At 49.6% G+C, this 8,696-nt stretch overlaps 1 pseudogene; it reads right to left on the reverse strand.

The window, feature by feature from the left end:
• Positions 1–6,570: 6,570 nt before the first annotated feature.
• On the reverse strand, positions 6,571–7,645 carry LOC102534049 (membrane progestin receptor alpha-like; annotated as a pseudogene).
• Positions 7,646–8,696: the final 1,051 nt, after the last annotated feature.

Consider the following 8,696-nt stretch of genomic DNA (forward strand, 5'->3'; position numbering starts at 1 on the left):
CCCTGAATGTTTTGTTACGGATTTGAGTCATTAAGTGTTCGGTGTCCTTGCTGGTCAAAAATAAATATCAACCCAGCAGAATAAGTGCCACATGGTTGAGGGTAAAGCCTTGATTTGTCTTTTTTTCACTTCCTGCAGCCTCCTGCTTCTCTTTGAGTTCCTGTTCTCTTTTCATAAAACATATCAAATGATATATAAACTCAAGTGATGTTCTTAAAAATAAGAATCAAGAAATTTAAAAAATCTCTGTGACTGAGGGATTAACCAATGGGAAGGAATTTGAGAATCAGTACTTAAGCAGTCTTGAATTTTCCTTTATGAAATTGTGATCAAAATACTATCTTCTGCTAACTTCTGCTAACGAAAACAAAAAGCAAACATACAAACTCATAGGAAAGGAGATCGGATTTGTGGTTACGAGAGGCAGGCGGGGGGCGGGTGACTGGATGAAGGCAGTGAACAGGTACAAGCTTCCTGTTATGAGGCTAATGAGGACTGGGGGTGTCCTGCACAACATGATAAATATGAACACTGCTGTGTGCTACATACGGAGATTGTTAAGAGTAAATCCCGAGAGTTCTCATCACAAGGAAAAATGCTTTTCCTCTTTCTCTAATGTAGTTTCTATAGGAGATGACAGATGTTCACTAAACTTCACGATGTCTGTAAGTCAGATCATTATGCTGCACACCTTACACTTAAACAGGGCCGCATGTCAAGTATGTCTCAACAAAACTTGAAAATTAATTGATCGACTCCCCAGGAAAAACAAACAAACAAACAAACAAACAAACAAGAACTTTGAGCCTCCGGATGATCTGACATTAAATGGGAAATGTGCTAATTTATCAAAATCCCTTTCCCCCCAGTTCTTTAGTTTCCTGAAGCTCTTGGCCACCCAGCTCCTCTCTAAGTGATTCTAACAGAGCCTGAGCTGCGTGGACACAGCATTCCCTGATGCTGGTTACTTGTTACAAACAAGCATTCCTGTTGCTGCCTCTAACTGCATGCTCCCCACCCTCCACTACATCATGAAGACTTAACTAGATAGCTGAAGGTTTGCTCCTGTTGCCAATAAACTTACTAAACACTACGTCCTGAAGCCATCTTGCCACGACTGGGCTCCACAAAGGACACGTAAACGTCTAGGGCGCTCCCGGCTCACCCAGTGCGGCTCCCCACGTCCCCTCTTGGAGACACGGGTCCACACCTTCCCCACAGCCAGAAAACACATTCTGGAAAGCTGAGCATACGGCCCAGCAGAGGGGATTCATTTTCACTCTCTGTGCTCCCTTCCATCACTTTTAGAGGCAAATTTTGCTCAGGGATGCTCAGCTCCAACGGAATTTAAAGGCGGCTTCCTGCTGTGAGGCGAATGTGACTGTCATTGCTAGAAAGTTTTACTTCATCACGAAGTAGCTCAGAGAACTCAAGAATGGGCTGCTGCACAGACTGAATGGTGACATAAATTCCAGGACACATTCTCTATTTTTCAGCCTTTGATAAATTTAGTTTCATACTTTCAAGATTAGAAACAAGTGATTATCTGGACAAAGTCAAGTTGCCAGATTTTGTTTGATCTTCCCAAAAAAGTCAGTTGTTTTATTTTCCAAGAGAGATAATTGCCCAACTGCATACCTGTCATGGCTAGAAATTCCGAGACAAGGCAATACTTCATCGACAAATTTCTCAGGATAATCTCGTAAATTCACACGAGTCACAGGTTCTGCCTGTGCTGGGGGCGGGGGGCGGTGAGCGGGACGGCAGGCAAGGCGGGGAGTCACGCGGTCTGCCAGGCTTGACGCCTCCTGATAAATGGATCTGTTAGCACAGAATGTTTCCTTATGCTGGGATTGCCTTGAGACTGAATCACAGGCTAAAGCTACCCCATTAACCCTCCACGGAACAGCTTGTGAACTAATGCTACGCACCACAGCGTGAATTACTAGCAATGCCGATTATACAGATGTGTATAATACCTATTCGTTTTATTTTGCAAATTTTCTAAACAGAGATGGTACTGAACTATAAATCCTCAACATGCAGGCACACTGCTTCAAATCTAAGACATACAGACGCACGTATATGTAGACACTGGTACAACTGAAAGCTTTACGTAACAAGGACTTCCTGTCGGATGGAGCAGCTGCGGATACGGAAAGCCGGCCGAGGCTGTACTCGCATCTGGCCTTTATATTCTGACTACCGGTCAAGAGTAAGGTAGTGAAGGCAAGCCACCAGGGTACAAAACCTCTTCTCCAAGATGGGCCTGGGACCAGTTACTAACCTTTCCTGCCCCAACGTACCTGGTGTGAAACCGAGGTGAGGACGGCATCGACCTCCATGTGCTGGTTCCAGTGTTAAGGGAGACATGTAAGGAGCCTGGAGCCAGGCCAGGTGCACTGGAAGCACTCCATCAAAGTCTTTTCATTCTCACACATCGTGCAGGTTTTAATGAACATGACTTAGTCTTCGCCGCCTCCTCTGCAGACCACGAGTGCCCTGTGTGCACACAGGCCAGCCCAGCACTGACTGAGGCTGTGTCTGTGACTGTTTAAGGAGTTTGTGAAATGTTGCAACTAACACAAAGAAACCCGAGGCCCCGAGGGACCAGAGCAAATCTCCACTGAAGCTGTACACAGAAACAGGCTTTCCCTCCAGTCCGGCTCAGACTGACGGGAGAGGCTGCTTCCTCTTACACGCGAGCACCCAGCTTTCTATAAAGCAAACTCACGCTTCACTAGGCTTAGAGTTGCCTGGAATTATTCACACAGGGACTCAGCAAAAATGCCGTGAAGGCTTCAGCTGCATGGCCTGATTTTAAGAGCTTGAAGATTCCCTCCTCTTCAGAAATGGAGCTGCCAAGGTCAGTTTTTTCCCCAGTATCCTTTGTGAAATTGCTTCTTGCCTTCTTTCTTGTTACTCTCAAAAAAGAATAAAATCTCATGAGTTTCTCTTTGGAAGGATGGAACCGGCAAAGCTGCTCCAAGAACGCTTTATCAATAGAAATAAATCATATGAGACAAACGATGTCTCGTGATAATGTCAAACTTCTGAGCCCTGCGCTCTGGAAATCGCGATGTGGAGGAAATCCCCGCCACTGAGGTAAGAGTCGCGGACGCCCCTGTTGTTCATCTGGGACACCAGATCTTCCAGACCCTCCTCTTTGTCCCCACTGGCCAGTGTGGACGAAACCCCTGCTAAATTGCCTTGACCTAACTTCAGTTAAGCTTCTTTCTCTCCTGAAGGCCCTTGAACTTCGGTTCACTCTCTGCCCAGCCCAGCATCAGCGCCTGCTATGAAATTAGCCTGGCTTCACAGACACCCCCGCTCAGAGAGCACCCTCTGCTCTGAGGTCAGGACACTCCCCCTTCTTACCTCCTCCCCCATGCCGGTCACTCCCCCCTCTTACCACCCCCCCATACCGGTCACTCCCACCTCGTACCACACCCCCCATACCGGTCCTCCTCCTGCCAGTGAGAAAAGAGAAAATTTCCATCTGCCTGACCTTTGTGAAGCTGGCTAATCTGATGGTCAGAGCATCATCCTGCCGCAACAGCCCCCTCCTCATATTACAGTAACCCTTTTGGATAAACTCTTCCCTTACCTAAATCCACTTTTTGTTTTATTTGACCACAGGGAACGTATGGAAACACGGACATGAAAGTCATAATGAGTTTTTCCATAACTGGTGAAAGCAGTGTCCTTCCAGCCTCAGATCTCACAGAGCATTAAAGCTACAGAACACACACTTCTAAGTTACACTGGTTTTCAGGACTTTCAAAGCAGAGAGCAGAGAGAAGATGAGATATGCAGCCCGAAGACACCCACCTCCAGCCGATAAAATAGATTATGAAAGTCAAGCAAGGGGAGAGTGAAGCCAGATTTCTTTTCAGGGGAAGTGCTGGTGTCCTGTGCGTCTCATGGCCTCTCACCCCCTCAGACGGACGCACCGTCTCAGTCCAGGAAGCAGGACCCCCGCAGACTGCGTGCTGACGCTGGCACAGGACCCTGCAGCGGGGACACGTGTGCGCCTGAATCCCACCTGAGTAGGTAAAGGGTGAGAAACCAGACTGCCAGCCACTTCCACAAGCACTGAAAACAAAAATATTTCACTGGGAGGGAGGCAATGCCAAGGTTCCCCACAGCGAGGGAGGGCTGTGCCTCCTGAGAGTCAGAGGTGAGCCACAGAGAGAGAGGCCAAGAGCTGCCTCGGCACCTGCTGAAGGGATGCGGCGGGGCGAGTCCCAGCAGAGACAAGTGGGCGCCTCCGACATCCAGAGGTGCGGGGAGAGGTCACGATGCGGGGAGAGGACGTCGCCCCATTGAAGGAGCCGCTCTGACACGTCTCAGCGTTAGGGGCTCGGAAGGGCTCACGGAGGCGTGAGGGTGTAGACACCTCTCCGGGTTGCAGAGCACACCATAAACTAAAACAGCATCAGTCAGGTACAAACTCCAGACAAAGGAGGTATAATCTGGAAAAAATAAGGTATTTGAATTCTCCTACAGAATTCAAAATTTCAGTAAAAAGGAGCTGAATTTCTTTTATAATTTAAATCAACTTTGTCCATTTTCACATTTAAGATAAAAATTTTCTAAATAAACATTCATGAATTTTTATAGAGCAGAAGGTCGTATTTAATTTTCTGATTACTTCTTCCCTGAAGCAATCGGCCCATTTATGATTTCTACGTACTAGAATTAGACTGCGGTCTCACTAGCACCATTTATTTTACAGAGAAGTTCAAGTCATTATAGGAATCGTTAAAAACTGTGAGACAGTAAAACAGAGGGGTAGCAAACACTTAAACAAGACACAGACCAGAAGAATTAAAAAATTATGTGTATGTTGGATTTCTTTCTTTGTCTTCTCGATCATTTGCTCTTGGGAATTGCCTGTCACACAACCTCCCATGCTTCTCGGGAGTTTAAAGACGGGTTTTATCGTCCATGTGTTAGCATACGTCTGTTTTTGAACTTCAGCTGGAAGTACCATTTTGTGGTGACTGGGACTGACTGATTTGCATTTTACAGCTTACCACTGCGAGCTGTAGTGCTGTGGTTTTAGTGGATAGTCTCTACGTTAAAAACATAGCAATATATCCAGATGGCAATTGCAGAATGAATGCTGCCTCTGCCATGTACCTGTGTCCCCAGGTTTCCTCATCAGAATCCCCCATTTCGTCCTTTGCTTATCACGTTCTCTGCCTGAGGTACATTCTTCTGGCCTCTAATTTTCTAGTTATAGAAGTTTCCTCTAGAACTGTCCCAGAATATCTGGCTTTTGTAGTGTGTTATTTTGTATTGTTGCTAATTTTGTTTACTTAAGTCTAAATTTTTTGCTGTCTTATTACTAAGCACCAAAACTTACACATAGAAGATGTTCAAAGGTAACACATGCTGTTGGCACATTTTGCTAGCAAACCCACTAAAGTTCCATTTTTTATGTAATGTAAAATATTCATTCACAATTCAAGTTGTCTTGGTTTCAGCAAAAGGAGTTAGGATTTTATTTTTTATGGTTTTCCCTGTCCTGAATTTTATTTATTTATTGTTATCACAGTTACTTTATTACATCCATTATATATCAGAGTCCAGATCACCCCTAACCCCAGCCCCAGTAAAATCCTCCTTCCATACCTCTTGGCCTTTGGACAGGTTTTTCCCTCTGCCTGGAATGCCCCTCCTCTTCTCCATCTGCAAATTCCTTTTCACCCTGTGCAACCCAAGACTCCAAGGGTCCCAGGCAGTGCTAATTATTCCCTCCTCAGTGCTTCCCCTGATAGTTCATTCCAGTATTAAAGCCTTTACCATCCTGCATTGATCCGCAGGGCCCAGTCAGTGGTCTGCCTCTGAGCAGAGGCCCAAGACACACTGAATGGATGCACACTGAGTCGTGAGCAAGGGAGCCAGGAAAGACACGGGGAACAGAATGTGTGGGACGTAGAAGCCAGAGCCAGGAGGGCTGGGCTCACTGTCTGGAACAGTGACTGAAGAAGTACGGGGCACTGGATGGGATCTGTTTCTACCTGGCACAATCTTCTACCTTAGGGGGCTCTCCGGAACTCCAAATCTCCAGGCTGCGGTCAAGGAACAGTGAGGTTCTGCACACATCTGGGGCCCGTCCTTTCCCTGTGCGCCAGTGAAACCTGGGTAGAGGCGGGTTGCTGATGCCTCCCCTGTCTCTCAGCTCAGATCTGACTCTGACCTAAACCCCAACTTCACCCCCTCCCAGATAATCCAGAAGCCCCAAACCAAGGTCTCGGCCCCAGCCAATCTCCCACCCTCACTCCTAGTGAGATGCAGTGAGGGGAGGCAAACTAGAGAAGCTCACATCTCTCTCTTCCCCTCTCCCAGGGCAGGGAGCTGGAGCAGGCCCAGAAGCACACCCAGCAGCTCCAGCCAACCCTCAAGTCCAAGGACTGGCCAGTGCCGCCTCTGGCAGCTGAGGCACGCACAGAGAGTCACCACGGGCCAGACACAACTTTACTAGCACTTGTTCCCATCCGGAGCCACGTCCGGACCCTGGGCCCCCACTCTACCTCCCTCCCTACCAGCTGCCAGACGCGTTCACTGGGTCTTCTGATCCAGATCGAGTTTGCACTGTATCAGCTGGCTCAGGGGGAATGCCGTGAGGATGCTACTGCCTGCAGTGAGCAAGAAGAGGCCAGAGAAGCTGTGGGGCCAGCGGGAGTGCAGAGGCTCAAAGGTGGGCCGCTGGGCCTCGTAGTCCAGCACCACGGTCTCCAGCTGAGCCAGTGTGCACAGAACCAAAAAGACACAGGAGAGCTGGCGGCCCCGCCCAAGGATGTGGCAGCTGCCAGGGAGGCAGCGCTCAGGTATGAAGGCCGAGCAGGAAGCGGCAGCCAGCAGAAAAAAGACCACCTGGCATTTGTGGTGACAGGAGCCGGGTCGTCTGCGGCAGGGCTGGGGGACACGAGGGTGCGGCACGCCAAGGGCTGATGTCCAGCGCGCAGGCCGGCGCCAAGGGCGCCCCCTGGCAAGTGCAGCCCACAGGCCGGGCTTCTGCATGTGCCTGTTATAGCAGGAGCCAGCGCAGGAAGGCCAGGCAAGAAAGGCAGCCCCGGGCAGGAAAATGGCTCACTGGCAGAGCAGAAGCGTGCCGGGCTGGCTCACCGGCAGGGCAGAAGCGTGCCAGGGCGCTGCCACACTGGGACACAGCCACACCCACACGGCCCAGGAAGCAGCAGCGGTAATGCCAGAACTCGGACTGGGCCTGCGGGAGGTGAGCCAAGGCAGCGGGGGAGAGGCAGGTGAAGGAGGCGCCAACACCGATAAGGAGAGGCAGGGCGTGCGCGTCTCCCTGGAAGTCCACGGTCCCCACAAAGATGGCCCGCCGCAGCAGCAGCACCAGGGCCGCCAGCAGGTGGGTCCAGACGTCACCGCCTTGTTGTGCTGCTGGAACAGCGCGCGGGAATAGGTGCGCCAGGCCCGATGCAGCGGCCGGTCGCCCACAGAGGGGCGGCGCTTCCAGAAGAGGGGCTGCGCTTCCAGAAGAGGGGCGGCGCTTCGGCTCGGTCTGCTGTGAGCACAAGCTCTGGCTGCACAGATGGCTGAGGCTTCTGGTGGTCCTGCCGCAAACTGGACGGGAGGTGGTGAGCTTCTGGGCCACCGCTGTGGCCATGGCTGTGGCCCGGGCAGGAGGGGCTGAGATCACACAGCAAAGTGGGCAGAGCTGGGCTGAGATCAGGGGTCCACAGCCTGGCTGATGAATGTCAGGCAGACCTGACTGACCTCTGTCCCCTGCGGGGCTGTGAGAGGCCGTGGCCGTCTGGGCAGCGAGCCGGCAGTTAAAGGGGCAGCCGGTCGGAGGCCCCACCCAGAGTCCCTGTCCTGGATTTTAGATTTCCCAAGAAGTCGATTGGACACTGTATGCCCTCCTTAAAGAGTTTCAGTAGATTTTTAAAGTAAAAACATATATTCTACATGTATTCATTAGTTCATGTATTTATTCAGAGAAATTTAGATCTTACTGTGACCTAGTTCATGCCTTCTCTGCTGGATGTAACACATTATTTTACGGAATACGTACGTCAGTAATGCAGTGCAGCTTAGACTGATGCTCCAAGAGCGCGGTCTTCGGTGCTGGTTCCCCTGCATTTACATCCAGCACAACGTGTGCAGTCACTGTCCCCTTAGGCCCTAATGCTGTTTGCTCTCCCATCCTCAGCTCTGAATTACGCTGTGGAGTGGCTACCACTGCAGAGTAAGCCTGGGCTAGTTAGACTGAAGGGGAGGTTTCTCCTCGATGGTTCCAAGTCCAAGAAGTGAGGGCAGAAAGTTAAGAAGGGCAAGCCCCAGGCGGAAGCAGAGAGGACAGCGTGTCGTGGAGCAAGTGCACCAGCACAGACCCCAAGCAAGTCCCACTCCGCCAGCCCCAAGATGTACCGTCCCTGCTCTGATATTAGGGGAATTTCTTGTTTTTATAAAGAATAATATTTGTGAGAAAGTACTCTGATATGCTTTATTATTAATATGAAGATTTCTAATACGTCATAGCTGGTTGGATCACTGGTGAATATCATTGGTAAAGAGCGAGTCTTGGTTTCATACCCAATTAATATTCTCATGCTCTATAACTAAGAGCATATGTAGAAAGTTTCATTATTCATATGCTGTTTTGGAACTATTTCTTGTTCTCTATTAATAACTCTCAAAGCTATAAGGACATATTT

The sequence above is a fragment of the Vicugna pacos genome, chromosome 31 (assembly GCF_048564905.1).
Source record: "Vicugna pacos chromosome 31, VicPac4, whole genome shotgun sequence".
Taxonomy (NCBI): domain Eukaryota; kingdom Metazoa; phylum Chordata; class Mammalia; order Artiodactyla; family Camelidae; genus Vicugna; species Vicugna pacos.